Below are 16,189 nucleotides of genomic sequence, written 5' to 3' on the forward strand. Positions count from 1 at the left end.
GAATGATGGTTCCAATTCTTTCTCAGCCTTACCAATACTTGTTATTGTCAGTATTTTTGATTTATAGCCATCCCAGTGGCTATGAAGTGGTATTTCATTATGGTCTTGATTTTTATTTCTCTGGCAGCTGATAATGTCAAACAGCAGTGTACTTATGGGTCATTTATATATCTTCTTTGGAGAAATATTTATTCAATCCTTTGTTCATTTTTAAATTAGGTTATTTGTCTTTTTATTGTTGAGTTTTAATAGCTCTTCATAAATTCTCCTTATAATTACTGCAAGCTTTTGGTTAATTTTCAGAGTTCTGAAAAAGTTGATTTGACAATTTTTGCCAATATTCTCATTGTTTTTCTGAAGGAGCTAATTTTCAGAGCTTCTTATTCTGCATTCCAGAAGTACTTCTCAGGTCATATTTTAAAGGCTATAGAAAACTTCATTTTTAGGCACCTGGGTGGCTCAGTCTGTTAAGCATCCGACTTCGGCTCAGGTCATGATCTCAAAGTTTGTGAGTTTGAGCCCCACGTCAGGCTCTGTGCTGACAGCTCAGAGCCTGGAGCCTGTTTCCAATTTTGTCTCTCCCTCTCTCTCTGCTCCCCCCCTGCTTGCAGATTCCCTCTCTCTCTCTAAAAAATAAATAAACATGAAAAAAAATTTTTAAAAAGAAAACTCATTCTTCAGAGCTTTCTTGAATTGTAGAATTGTGAAGACTTGAGAAGAATTGCCTAAGACTATAAATCATACTCCTCTTTTTTAGCTAATTCACTTTTTTGGTATACATATGACTTGACTAAGAGATAACAAAGTTATTGGACTGAAAATATAATTTTCTTAACATACAGTAAGAAAGTATTGATGAAGAGGTGGTGATTAAGCATGAGTATTAAATTTTTATGTTGATATTATGGAGGGCCATTGCTATAAGATTACCTGCATGAGAAGAAAAAATAATTTTAGTGCTGATTTATACTTATTTGATATTAAGGAAGACTTGTTAGTTTTTCATAAGAACAAGCCAAACCCAGCTGTTTTGGTTTTTGCTGGCAGAAAGTAAAGCCAATATAAAAATTTAATTAAAGTTGTAACTCTTCTATAAATTTATAAGTTTCACTGACACCTAATTACTCTGTTTGGATACTCTGTGCCCTTTAAAAAAATAAGATTTTTAAAAATATGGCTTAATTATATTCACTGAAAAGCCATCAGGTTTTAAATACTAAGCTGTTAAGAATTGCAAAAAGCCATGTCTTGCTGATATTTTTAGATGCCAAAAGAAGATGCCAGAACAGGCTTGCTGGCAACATAGAAGAGTCAGGACCCCTATTAACTAGTATTTGTTTGGTATGTACTATATACACGTATCATATACATCTCCCTTAATTGATCTTTTATCTCCTTAATGTGTACTTATACTGATCTAGGTAGATGGGAGTAGTGAATAAAATAGACCAAATTCCTACCTTGGGAAAAAAGTGTGCCAAAATGTCAATACTAGGAACTAAAAAAATCAGATAGCATGGATGGAGAAATACGGTGTGTGTGCGTGTGTGTGTGTGTGTGTGTGTTTTGGGGGGGCGTGCTATATATGATAGGGTGCCTCCCTGAAGACATCTCTAAGTAGGTAACATCTTGGGGACTTGTATACAGTGAAGGAGCTAAATGGACATCTGATAAGAGATTATTCTGGAAAAAAGGTAACAAGAACAAAGTTCTGAGGTTGGAATGTATTTGTCACCTTATATAACCTCAGGGAAAACAGATGTGCCTTCAAGAAAAAAGTGAGTGTGGGGTTACTTGGCCTGACAGCACTTCTAGACTCTTACAGCAAATAGAAAAGGCCCATGCAGATACCTTTTGATCTAAAGTTGATTTGGGGGCGCCTGAGTGGCTCAGTCAGTTAAGCGTCAGATTCTTTATTTCGGCTTAGGTCATGATTTCACAGTAGTGAGATCGAGCCCTGTGTTGGGCTCTTCGCTGGGCGTGGAAGCTGCATAATATCCTCTCTCTCCTTCTGTCCCTCCTCTGCTCTCTCTCTTTCTCAAGAAAAAGCTAAATATAAAAATAAAAAATAAAGTTGTTTTGTAACTTAACTCACAGGTTTGGTATTTAACTCACAGGATTCACATCTGTCAGAGTTCTTCAGTGATATTTTTGCCAACTTTCATCTTCAGTTATAGCCACAGAGTAACTTTAGCATCTCCAAGGAGGTACACAGAAGTTTTATTATTATTGCTAAAGTTTTATCATTATTGCTAAGTTTTATCATTATTGCTAAAAATGTTTTATAGTTGGACCAAAAATTTAAAAACAAAAAACATCTGTAAGGTTTAATACATAATTTAATACATAAGATCAATGAAGAGTAAAATTTTGTCTGATTATAAATTCCGTCTTTTGGGGCACTTAGATGGCTCAGTCCATTAAGCATCCAACTCTTGATTTTGGCTCAGGTCAGGATCTTATGGTTTGTGAGATTGAGCCCTGTGTTGGGCTCTGTGCTGACAGCATGGAACCTGCTCAAGATTCTCTCTCTTTCTGTCTCCCCCAATCTCTCTTTGCCCCTCTCCCCACTCTCTCTTTCTTTCTCAAAATAAATAAATAAACATTAAAAAAATAAATAAATCCCATCTTTTAAATTTTAAAAAACATCATGTATTTAAAGACAATAGTCTTAACTAAATGTCAGTTCCTTAGGGAATATTCTGATGTTTTGGTTATGCAATCTATGCTGTCATCTAGTGGTAATTCATTGACATTTCAACCAAATGTCCCAGAGGGCTGTGCTAAATTGTTAGCACAGCAATTTATGTGTGCTAAGCTCCCCCAAATTAAATGGCCATCAAATTATAACCATTTTTAAAAAATAATTATAGATTCAGAGGAAGTTGCAAAGATTAGTTGTACCCCACCTCTAGTTACCTCATGGTTACATTTTATACGACTATAGTACAATGCTACTTTTATAAATTATCTTATATTACGGCATATCATATTGTATATATGGTACAATAGCAAAACTAGGAAATTGACATTGGCACAATGTGTATTCTATGTCATTTTATCACATGTGTAGATTTGTGTAACCCCCAACACAATCAAGATCATCATCATCCCAAATATCTTCCCCATGCTTCTCTCTTTTTTTTTAAGTTTATTTATTTTTGTGAGTGAGAGAGCAAGCAAGAGAGAGCGTGAGCAGGGGAGGGGCAGAGAGAGAGGGAGACAGAGGATCTGAAACGGGCTCTGTGCTGACAGCAGACAGCTCAACGTGGGGCTCAAACTCAAGAGCGGTGATATCATGACCCGAGCCAGAGTCAGACACTTAACTGACTGAACCACCCAGGCACCCCATCCCATACTTCTCTTTTATAGTCATACTCCGTCCTCTCTTCCCTACCATCCCTAACCTCTGCAAACCACTAATCTGTTTTCTATTTCTATACTTTTGTCAATTCAAGAATATTATATAAATGAAATCATATAATATGTGATTCTTTGAGATTGACTTTTTTCCATAATTCTCTGGAGATTCACAAAAGTTGTACATATCAATAGTTCATTCTTTTTCATGGTTGAGTAGATCCATGGTATGGTTGTACCACATTTTATTTGATGATTCATCTGTTGAAGTACAGCTGAGTTGTTTCAGTTTTTGGCTATTACAAATAAATGTGAAGGTTTTTTGTGATTTTTTTACCATTTATCTGGAAAAATATCCAGAAGCATGATTGCTGGGTCATATGGTGGGTATATGTCCAGGTTTCTAAGAAACTGCCAAACTACTAAAAAAAAATTTAATGTTTATTTTTATTTTTTTTTTCAATATATGAAGTTTATTGTCAAATTGGTTTCCGTACAACACCCAGTGCTCATCCCAAAAGGTGCCTTCCTCGATACCCATCACCCACCCTCCCCTCCCTCCCACCCCCCATCAACCCTCAGTTTGTTCTCAGTTTTTAAGAGTCTCTTATGCTTTGGCTCTCTTCCACTCTAACCTCCTTTTTTTTTTTTTCCTTCCCCTCCCCCATGGGTTTCTGTTAAGTGTCTCAGGATCCACATAAGAGTGAAACCATATGGTATCTGTCTTTCTCTGTATGGCTTATTTCACTTAGCATCACACTCTCCAGTTCCATCCATGTTGCTACAAAGGGCCATATTTCATTCTTTCTCATTGCCATGTAGTACTCCATTGTGTATATAAACCACAATTTCTTTATCCATTCATCAGTTGATGGACATTTAGGCTCTTTCCATAATTTGGCTATTGTTGAGAGTGCTGCTAGAAACATTGTGGTACAAGTGCCCCTATGCATCAGTACTCCTGTATCCCTTGGGTAAATTCCTAGCAGTGCTATTGCTGGGTCATAGGGTAGGTCTATTTTTAATTTTTTGAGGAACCTCCACACTGCACCAGTTTGCATTCCCACCAACAGTGCAAAAGGGTTCCCCTTTCTCCACATCCTCGCCAGCATCTGTAGTCTCCTGATTTGTTCATTTTGGCCACTCTGACTGGCGTGAGGTGATATCTGAGTGTGGTTCTGATTTGCATTTCCCTGATGAGGAGCGACGTTGAGCATCTTTTCATGTGCCTGTTGGCCATCTGGATGTCTTCTTTAGAGAAGTGTCTATTCATGTTTTCTGCCCATTTCTTCACTGGGTTATTTGTTTTTCGGGTGTGGAGTTTGGTGAGCTCTTTATAGATTTTGGATACTAGCCTTTTGTCTGATATGTTATTTGCAAATATCTTTTCCCATTCCGTTGGTTGCCTTTTAGTTTTGTTGGTTGTTTCCTTTGCTGTGCAGAAGCTTTTTATCTTCATAAGGTCCCAGTAGTTCATTTTTGCTTTTAATTCCTTGCCTTTGGGGATGTGTCAAGTAAGAAATTGCTATGGCTGAGGTCAGAGAGGTCTTTTCCTGCTTTCTCCTCTAGGGTTTTGATGGTTTCCTGTCTCACATTCAGATCCTTTATCCATTTTGAGTTTATTTTTGTGAATGGTGTGAGAAAGTGGTCTAGTTTCAATCTTCTGCATGTTGCTGTCCAGTTCTCCAAGCACCATTTGTTAAAGAGACTGTCTTTTTTCCATTGGATGTTCTTTCCTGCTTTGTCAAAGATTAGTTGGCCATACGTTTGTGGGTCTAGTTCTGGGGTTTCTATTCTATTCCATTGGTCTATGTGTCTGTTTTTGTGCCATAATGTTTATTTTTGAGAGAGAGAGAGAGAGAGAGAGCATGAGCAGGGGTCAAAGATGGAGTCAATATTGTCAGCACTCCTATATCACATCGTTTGTCCATTTTCTAATGGATTGGTTTTTTAATTTTGTTTTTGTTTTTTTTGCTGTTGTATTTTGAGAGTTTTTTATGCATTCTAGATATAAGCCTTTTGTGGTGTATGTGGTTTGCAAATATCTTCTTCCAGTCTTTAGCTTGTCTTTTTATCCTCTTAACAGGATCTGTCACTGAGCAAATATTTTAAATTTTGATTAAATCTAATTTATCAATGATTTCTTTTATAGATCATGCTTTTAGCATTATGTATAATAACTCTTTACCAAGCCCTGTACCCTGAAGATATTCTACTATGTTTTCTTTGATCTTGTCTGGGGTCCACTCAGTTTCTTGAACCTGTAGGTTTATGTTTTTTGCCAAATTTGGGGAATTTACAGCCATTATTTCTTTGAATACCTTTTTAGATTTTTCTTTTTGTCATTTCCTTCTGGGACTGTGATGACATGAATAGATCTTTTATTATATATCCCCACAGGCTCTGTTCCCTTTTTGTTGGTCTATTTTCTCTCTTGTCATATTGGATCATTTCTATTGTTCTATCTTCACGTTTGCTGATTCTTTCCTCTGCCCCTTCCATTCTGTTGTTGAGCTTATCCAGTAAGATTTTTATTGAAATTTCTGTATTTTTCAGTCCTAAAATTTTAATTTGTTTCATTTGGCTCCCTTAGTAGCCTTGTCAGATAAGTCTAACATCTCTGGATTCAAGTTGAGATTTTTCTGGTTCTTAGTATGGCTAGGGATTTTTGTTTAAACCTGGACATTTTGATATTCTGTCATGAGACTCTGAATCTTAATAAGTCTTCTGTTTCAGCAGGTTTTTCTTTGACACTGCACTGGTGTGGGGAGAGGGCGCTGCTTCATTACTGCTAAGTGGAGGTGGAAGTTGAGGTTTCACTGATATACAGGGTGAGGAAGGGCTCCTCTTTACAGCTGGGTGTGGATGGGTGTTCTTGCTACTCTAGACTTCCTGGGAAGGGCAGAAGTGTCTAATTCCTGTTGCCCACATGGCCTGCTGACATTGTAGGAGGTGATTTTGTTATGACCACACAGTAGTGAAAGGCTTGACCCTGGCACCACCTTAAGAGGGAGAGAAGGGATTTGTCTCAACTGCTGCTGGAGGTGGAAATTTAAGCTCCCCTTTCCCGGTCCTTTGGCTGGAAAGAGAGAGCTCTTTTGTTTTGTTTTGTTTTTTGGTCTGTACCTTTGGGGTTTCCAGGTTTCTGGCTTTTCCATTACCTAGTTTGAGATACAAAGCAAAAAGAAAACTCAAAGACCATACTGCCATGTTGCTTCTGAAATCTAGAGGTCACTAGATGGTCTGGCATTTTTCTCTCTACCTTTCAGAGTCTCATTGTATTTGTTTTATGTATTTTAACTGCATTTAGTGGAAGGAATGGAGAATGTATATCTACTCCATCTAGTCCAGAAATGGAAGTGGAAACTAGTCACCACTTTAAAAAAGTTATTTATTGAGGTGAATTTCACTTAACTTAAATCACCCATTTTAAAGTAAACAACTCAATGACATTTAACATAGTCACAATGTTCTCTAACTACCATTTTTATATAGTTTGAAAATATTCCCATTAGTAAAAAAAAACACCCCTCATATCTATTAAGCAGTTCCTCCTTACTCCCCACTGTCCCCAGCCTCTGATTCCTATCAACCTGCATTCTTTCTATGGATTTATCGATTCTATATATATTTCACATAAAAGAAATGATACAATATGCGACCTTTTGTGTCTGACTTCTTTTACTTAGCATAATGTTTTTGAGGTTCATTCATGTTGTAGCATGTATCATTACTTCATTCTTGAATAATCCTCCACTGTGTGTATATATCATGATTTGTTTATACATTTATCTGTTGAGAGAACTTTGGGCAAGATTTCACCTTTTAGCTATTATGAATAGTGCTGTTATGAACATGCATATGGGTGCACTTGTTCAAGTACTTGTTTTCAATTCTTTTGGATATGTACCTAGGAGTAGAATTGAAGGGTACATGTGGTAATTGTATGTTTACCTTTTGAAGAACTGACTGTCTTCCACAGAGGCTAAATTATTTTACATTCCCTGCAGCAAAATATAAAAGTTCCAATTTCTCCATGTCTTCACCAACACCTGGGATTTTCCATTATTTGTTTTAAGTTTATTTATTTGGGGGGAAGGAGGGGCAGAGAGAGGGGGAGAGAGAGAATCCAAGCAAACTCCATGTGGTCACTGCAGAGCCAGATGAGGGGCTTGATCTCATGAACTGTAAGATTATGACCTGAGCCAAAACCAAGAGTCACATCCTCAACCAACTGAGTCATCATGTGCCCTTCCATTATTATTTTTTTAATGTTCACTTATTTTTGAGAGACAGAGAGACTGAGCATGAGCAAGGGAGGGCCAGAGAGAGAGAGAAACAGAACTTGAGGCAAGGTCCAGGCTCTGAGCTGTCAGCACAGAACCTGATGCAGGGCTCAAATTCAGGAATGGTGAGATCATGACCTGGGCTGAAGTAGGATGCTTAACTGACTGAGCCACCCAGGCGCCCCCATTTTTAAATTATAGTCATCCTAGTGGACGTGAAGTGGCATCTCATTGTGGTTTTGATTTGCATTTTCCTAATGACTAAAGATGTTGAGCATCTTTTTATGTGATTGTTGGCCATTTGTATAGAGGTCAACAGGCTTGAGCAGTGGAAACCTGACTAGGATAAAAGGGACCACAGTGACCACTGGGCTGAATGCAAACAGGCTTATTAGGTGACCCACCTCAAAATATCCATAGGCCTTAGCTGACCAATGGGCTACTTACAACTGGGCACAGGCATCAAAAAATAAAATTCCATATGTTTCCATACCTCCTCAATCCCTCCTTAACAGTATCCCCTTCACCACTGACTGCTTTGTGGCAGACAGTCTCTCGTTTGCTGTCTTGCCCCTGCTGATTCTTTGCAACGTATTCAGTAAACTTCTATCTCCTTTGTTCTGCCTTGAGTGAATTGTTTCACCACCTGTGCCTTCAGCCCCCACCTGACCAGGTTGCCCCACAATTTGTACATCTTCTATGGAGAAATATCTAGTGAAGTCCTTTGCCCATTTTTAAATTGAGTTATTTATCTTTTTGTTGTTGAGTTATAGGAATTCTTTGTAACATCTGAATAACAGATTCTTACCAGATAAATGATTTGCAAATATTATTCCCATTGTGCAAGATTGTCTTTTCACTTTCTTGATGATGACTTCTGGTGCACAAAAGTCTTCCATTTTGGTGAAGTCTAATTTATCTGTTTCTTATTTTGTTGATCAGGCTTTAGGTGTCATAATCTACTACAGGTAGTTAAATCCAAGTTAATTAAGATTTACTCCTATTTTTTCCCAAGAGTTTTATGATTTTATCTCTTATATTTAGGTCACTGATCCACTTTGAGTTAATTTTTATATATTGTGTAAAGTAGGGCCTTAACTTCATTTTTTTTTCATGTGGTTAACCAGTTGCTTAGCACTATATGTTGCACTATTCTTTCCCTATTAAATGATCTTGGAAACCTTGTCAAAAATAAATTGTTCATAAATGTTTATGTTTATTTCTGGATCCTCAATTCCATTCCATTGGTCTGTACATCTATCCTTATCCCTGTACCACATGGTGAATCACTACCTTTGTTACACTCTGCATTCTGTTTAAGAAACACAAAAATAAAATTTTAATGTCAAATGATTGATTATGAAATTGTTTAGAGATCATAAAGTGAATGCATGCTATGTCTCCCTTAGATAATCTCCCAGAGATTATCAAAATCTCTGAAAATGAGAGATTAATTATTAATAGATAACTAAACTCAAAAATGAAAAGGGGGATCAGAAATATGGTGATTCAGAAACTGAAAAATGACCAAAAAAGGAAAAATCTGGAATTTCATTATAAATCCACCCCTCTGTGATTGTAGGACTATTGGGACTGTCAGGAAAGAGCACAAACCACCCTTCTTCCTAAGCAAGCTGCCCATGGAGATACAAATCATCTAGGAGAGATTCTCAAATGCTAAGTGCACACCAAAGCATATTATTAAATAGCTGAGAAAATGTAACCAAACTAATGTGAGTTTGCTACTTGATGAGTTACAGGTAGACTATCTCAAGGGGAGTTGTCACACAAAATAATTTTTTTAAATCTTTATTTATTTTTGAGAGCAAGAGCAACTGGGGAGGGGCAGAGAGGGGGGGGGGATGGACAGAGGATCCTAAGTGGGGTCCATGGTGACAGCCAAGAGCCCAATGCAGGGGCTTGAACTCATGAACCATGAGATCATGACATCTGAAGTCAGCTGCTCAACCGACTGAGCTACGCAGGCACCCCACACAATGTAGTTTTTATTTGCAGCAAATATGGAGATCACAGGGAATAATTTCCAAAGTTGTGACTCCACAGGCAACAAAATTGGGGAGGTTTTAAACTAAGCGTTCATGCATATTCACAAAGGGTCTTAACAAAGAGACCTCAGTATAGAATTGGGGCAAACGTTATTCTAAATTGATAGAGTCCAGATCCTGGTTGATGGAAGTCACAAGGGCCAGCAAAGGTCAGTATCATCAATTCTCTGGCTCCAGTTAGTCCAGTGTTTAAATACTCACAGGGATTCAAATCCTATAAAAATGATTCCAGACTGTGTTAGGTCAACTTCACTTTTGAAAAAACACTGGAAATTTTACCACCAACTTAAAGTCTAATGCAGTGAGGCTATCTCCTGGCCTATAGACTGGTAGTTTTTGCATTTTGTTTCCTTGAAATCCTTATGTACTGAGGTTTTTGCATTCCTTTGTAATTCCAACACCACTTAGGAAGTTCTGCAAGTAGTGTCCTTGGGCATAGATCACAAAAACAACTGGGGGCCTAATCAGGGGACCCCTAACTCTTTCTGCTTAGAAAAAAATCACACTATGAAAAAAATGGCAGAGAGTATACTTGAATAAATAAGTTAATAGGGCAATTAGGTGGAATTTAGAACAAATACAATTAATATTGTCTTTAGAGTTATGTAAGATATTTCTAAAAAAGAATCAGTCTGAGTTTATAAAAATAAAAGATCTGATTGATGAAACTAAAAGTCAATTTGGTGGCATTTTTGGACCCAGTAGAGAAAAAAAAATGTCCTGTTTATAATTCATATCAAGGATTTCTCTAAACTACAGGACAATATATAGATAATATGAAAAAAAGACAATGGAAGACAAAATTTCCATGGGCTATACAGGCAGAAAAGATATACAGGGAATAAAAGATACAATGAAGTAGACATAATTCTTAGATAATTGAAAAAACATTACCAGAATTTAAGGAAAACATGATTTATCTCATCAAAAGGACCCACCAATTGCTAAGCAGAATCCATTAATTAAACCCCTTACATAACAACATGGGAAAAAAGTTTACTAAAAGTTTTTGAATTTCCCAATGAGACAGGGAAACTAAAGGGATCCCATGAAAAACCTTTTTTTTTCCCCCTCCTTTTCCTGCCTTTGTTCTTGCCAGGATCCACACCCCTGCCTTACACTGGCCTTATAGAACAGATAATACATGTCCTCCTCGCAAAGGTCAAGGAATTAATGATTTCTTTGGAGTCTTCCAGCATAATAAATAATGCCTGAGGAGTGGCTGGGCAATGGTTTTCCAAGACCACTGATTTATCAAGACTCCTGGCTCCAGGGCAGAAGTGATTTATGGAGGACACCTAAACCTTATCTTTGTTCCTGGATTACTGAGAAGACAGTACAACCAGAACACTGTCCTCAATAAAGACCCCAGGCCCCAAGCAAAGACAAGACTCACTCTCCTTTCTGAGTCTTCTGGATGCTCTGTGCCTACACTCTCTTTGTCTTTAATTGTGCTCTCATTTCCTCTTGGCTCGCATTTGATTTCTATCCAGCATTAATCCAAGGACCCTCTTGGCTGGTCCTGCAGGACCTCCCTGGGTCCTTGGACCCAGCCAACCTGCATCATCAATTAAAAAATGGAGAAGATTAAATTAGCAATATCTAAGATCACAATAGGTAATCTCAAGATTTTGTAGAAAAATATCTTTGAACATAAGATTCTATACCTCAGCCAATTATCCAGCAACCATGATGCAAAATAAAAGAAGTTTTCATTTAAGCTAAAACTTAGAAATTTTATATCTCAGAGACTCTCTCTTAATCAATTATACTGGATATGCAGTAATAAAAAAATTCCAATCCCAGAAGAATATGTTAGATATTAAGAACAATGTAAGCAAAGAAATCAGTAAGCATAATATTAGTTCTAAACAAATTCTGTAAGTAAAAAATTATGTTTTTAAATGTATATTTATTTTAAGAGAGAGAGAGGGAGCATTTGAGAGAGGGGCAGAGAGAGAGGGAGAGGGAGAATCCCAAGCAGGCTCTGCACTATCAGCTCAGAGCCCTACATGAGGCTCAATTGGATCTCAAGAACCCAACCCTGAGATCACAACCTGAGCCAAAATCAGTAGTAGGATGTTTAACCAACTGAGCCACCAGGGCATCCCTAAGTAAAAATTTAAATGAGAATATGGGGGAAATGGAAATATCAATATGGGATGCTTGTGGCTTTGAAGTGGGAGTGAATGAAGGAAACTATTAAGGTTCTTTATATTGCTTAAGGGCAAGGTGTGAATATAGTTAACTTTAGAAATTAACTTTCAGCTGAATAATGGCCCATCAAATATGTCCACATCTAAATCCCCCAGATCTGTGAATATGTTACCTTCCATGGCAAAAAGAATTTTGCGGATGTGATTAAATTGAGAATCTTAACATAGAGAGATTATTTCAGATTATCCAGGTGGGCACAATGTAATCACAAGGGTCCACTTAAGAGGGACTGAGGAGGATCAGGAAGAGAGGGGATGTGCCAACAAAAGCAGAGTTTAGAGTGATGTGGGCCATGAACCAAGAACTATGGGAAGCCTCTAGGAAGCTGGAAAATGTGACGAAACAAATTCTTCCCCAAAGCCTCTGTAAGTAGGATGTCTCTGCCAACCCATTTTGGAGTTCTGACTTACAGAACTGTGAGATAATAATTTTGTGTTGTTTTAAGCAAGTAAGCTTTTTTTTTGGTAATTGGTTACAATATGAAACTAATACAAGAGCTTTAAATATTTGTGTTAGACTTTAGTGGTGACTCATGGAAGAATCAGAATAGAATGTACAATTTCTAAACTATTTAAGAAAAAAATAGAACAAGGAAAGTTTGAACAATTCAACACATGACAGAAAATATAAAAATAGAGAAATAAATGGGAAAAATATAGTGAATAGAGAGCCAAAAATGAAAATGTCAAGACTAAATCCAAATTCTTCAATAAAAACAGTGGCTATAAATGGATTAGATTCATTCACCCATTATAAAACAGATTCTCAGATGATTGTCAAAAAACAAAAACAAAAACAAACCAAATCCCTTTATTTGCTAAATGAAGATGCTCCTAAAACAAAATAGTAGTGGGACTTTCACATTTGGCCAGGATGGAGTATTTGTTGCTTTGCAATCCTTATTGTCTTTCCCTTGGCATTCTTCAAATATCCAGTGTGCTAAAATGTGGCAATCAGAAGTAAAGAAATGAATGTTCTATATGTAGTCTGCCTCCTTAAGAAAAATGACAGAAGGTTGAAAAAAGAGAAGAGAGAGCAAGGGTGAGGGAGAATGAGTGAGAGCATACAAGGAAAATAATAGCCACAAGATGGCAGATTAACAGTGGAAACAAAACACGCACAGCAAAGAAAGGAATTAGGGGAGGAAATCTTAATGGGAAATGGAATAATCTACCAAAAGGAAGGCCACAAATTGTTATATGTCACAACATCACCTCAAAATATGTTCAATAATAACTAAGAGAAATACAACAAAATATTGACAAGTCACACAGAGAATTTTGCACACTTTTCACCGAAATTGACAAGTCAAGTAGACAAAACATACAAAAGATACTGTTGATTTGAGTAAAAAGGTTATGAAATTTGATTAAACAATTTGAACATGAATTGGGTCTCAACCTCCATAACATAAAGAAACTGGTTCAGATATGAGGTATATTCAGGACTAAAAGACTCTCGTTTACTATAGTCCATTATCGATAGAGTAACCAGAGAGAAACTTTAAAAATATGGGTCAGATCATGTCACTTCTCTGTTCAAATCTTCCACTGGCTTCATGGCACAATTAGAATACAACATAAAAATGTTAACCATGGCCTTCCAGGTCCCATCTAGCTATTTTCTCTCCTACCTCTTTCTTTTTGCTCACTGTGCTGATTCAGCACTAGCCTCTTTGCTGTAAGCAAGGCAAGCAAGATTTTACCTCAAGGCTGTTCTCTTTGCTTTCTGTGATTTACTTCCAGATTAAAAACAAAAATATAACATTCTTGTTCAACTTTTCCTCCCGAGAAGGAGGTGTTAGCCATTCAGCTCATCTCAAAAAAGAGTTGAATGTAAGTTCCAGGAGAGAGAGAACTATCTATCCACTTCTTTCATTGTCGTATTCCTAGCAGTTAGAACAGTCCTTGGGACACTCTAGGTGCTCAATAAATATCTGTTAAATAAATAAGCAAAAGAAAGCATTACATAATAACACCTGTAGAATGTGACTAAAGTAGTGTTTAGAAGAAATATTTAATATAAAGCATTTATTTGAAAACAGTGAAGACCAAAATATCTCAATTCAAGAAACTAAAGTAAAACAATCAAATCCAAAGAAAGCAGAAAAAAACCTAAAGAAATAAGAAAAGTTGCTCAAGGGGCACCTGGGTGGCTCAGTCGGTTAGGTGGCCGACTTCAGCTCAGGTCATGATCTCGCGGTCCGTGAGTTCGAGCCCCGAGTCAGGCTCTGTGCTGACAGCTCAGAGCCTGGAGCCTGTTTCAGATTCTGTGTCTCCCTCTCTCTCTGACCCTTCCCCGTTCATGCTCTGTCTCTCTCTGTCTCAAAAATAAATAAATGTTTAAAAAAAAAAAAAGAAAGAAAAGTTGCTCAATAAAATCAAATCTAGTGTTAAGACCAGGAAAGTTGAAAATAGTGTCAAGATAATAAAATCAAATAAAGCCACAAATAAGTAACATCAAGAAAGACAAATGGGACTTACCTTGGATACCAAACAGTTTATAAAAATATGAGAATACTATAAATAACATTATGCCAACAATTTTATAAAATATAAATTACTAACATCAGCTCATTAAGTAGTAAAAAAAAAAAAACAAACAAACCCAAACCCAGAATAGACCAAGATTTATGTAATAAATTTCTAGGGTAGTAAAAGATATAACTCTAAAAGGCCCTGATCCCTACAGTACTATAGGCAAGTTTTTCCCATCTTCAAGAAATAAATAATTCCCATTTATATGAATGCACCAGAATCTAGATAAAGACAGGAAGCTACTCAATTCATTTTATGAAGCTAAGATAAACTTAGTCCCAAACTAAACAAGAATGGCACAAGAAAACTTTAAGCCAATTTTATTTATAAACACGATTGCAAGTAAAACATGAATAATTTGCATACTGCAGTGAGTTAAAAGAATAATACTTTATGGCCTATGTTTTTCTCAGAAATGTAAGGATGGTTCTAGAAAAGTTATCATTCTAATTTTTTAAATTAGACCAAGACCGGAAGGCCATTTGATATCTTAATAGATGTTGAAAATCATTTGATAAAATCCAACACCTATTCACAAGTAAACACACACACTCTTAACAGACAAGGAAAAGGAGGAATTTGCTTTACCTTGAAAACATGTATATAATAAGGAATGAAGCAGGATGCCTGGGTGGTTCAGTCAGTTAAATGTCCAACTTCAGCTCAGGTCATCTCATGGTTCATGAGTTCAAGCCCTGCGTAAGGCTCTGTGCTGACAGCTCAGAGCCTGGAGCCTGCTTTGGATTCTGTGTGTCTCTCTCTGCCCCTCCCTGCTTGCACTCTGTCTCTCTCTCACAAAAATAAACAAACATTAAAAAAAAATAAGTCCTGAAGCAAATATATTGGTGACATTTTAGAAGCATCCCCATTAAAATCAGGAGAAGAAAAGAATAGCACTCTTTCTTCAATTATTTAACATTGTACTGGAGATTCTAAGAAATACAATAAAGTGAATTACAAAGATTGGAAAAGAAGAGAAAAACGCCTGTTAATTCTAGATGACAGTGATCATCAATAGAAAAACAAAGGGAATCGAGTGGCAAACTGTTAGAATTCAATGAGATTTGTAGCCTTACAGTATGATGTGGCATTTGCCTCTCCTCTCCCGGACTCTCTGTGGTCCAGTCACACCAAAAGTTATTCACATTCTTAAATGCCCATCTCTTGATACTCAAAGTGTGGACTGTAGACCAGTAGATTAGTATCATCACCTGTGAGCCTTTTAAGAATAAAAATTCCAGGTTCCAGGGTGCCTGGGTGGCTCAGACAGTTAAACATGGGACTCTTGATTTTGGTTCCGGTCATGATCTCCTGGTTCCTGGGATAGGGCCCCACATTGGGCTCTACACTGACAGTGCAGAGCCTGCCTGGGATTCTCTCTCCCTCTGTCTCTGCCCCTCTCCTGCTCATGTGTGCTCTCTCTCTCTCTCTCTCTCTCCAATAAACAAACAAACAAACAAACAAACCAATTGCTAGGTTCCACTTCAGGCCTATTGCCTTTCAACAAGAACCCCAGACAACTCCTACAGTAAAGTTTGAGAAGCATTATCCTACACTCTTCTTAGGGACATTGCACATGCTTTTTCTTTTTTCTGGGACACTCTTGCCCACCTTATTAATTTTACAACTCAAAATTTTCAACTCAAACTCAAGCTTCTCTGACATTTCAGCCTGGAACTGCTCCCCCCACCCGCCCAACCATGTGTTTTCTCAAAGCACTCTG

This window comes from Panthera onca, chromosome F1 (genome assembly GCF_046562875.1).
Source record: "Panthera onca isolate mPanOnc1 chromosome F1, mPanOnc1 haplotype 2, whole genome shotgun sequence".
Classification (NCBI taxonomy): domain Eukaryota; kingdom Metazoa; phylum Chordata; class Mammalia; order Carnivora; family Felidae; genus Panthera; species Panthera onca.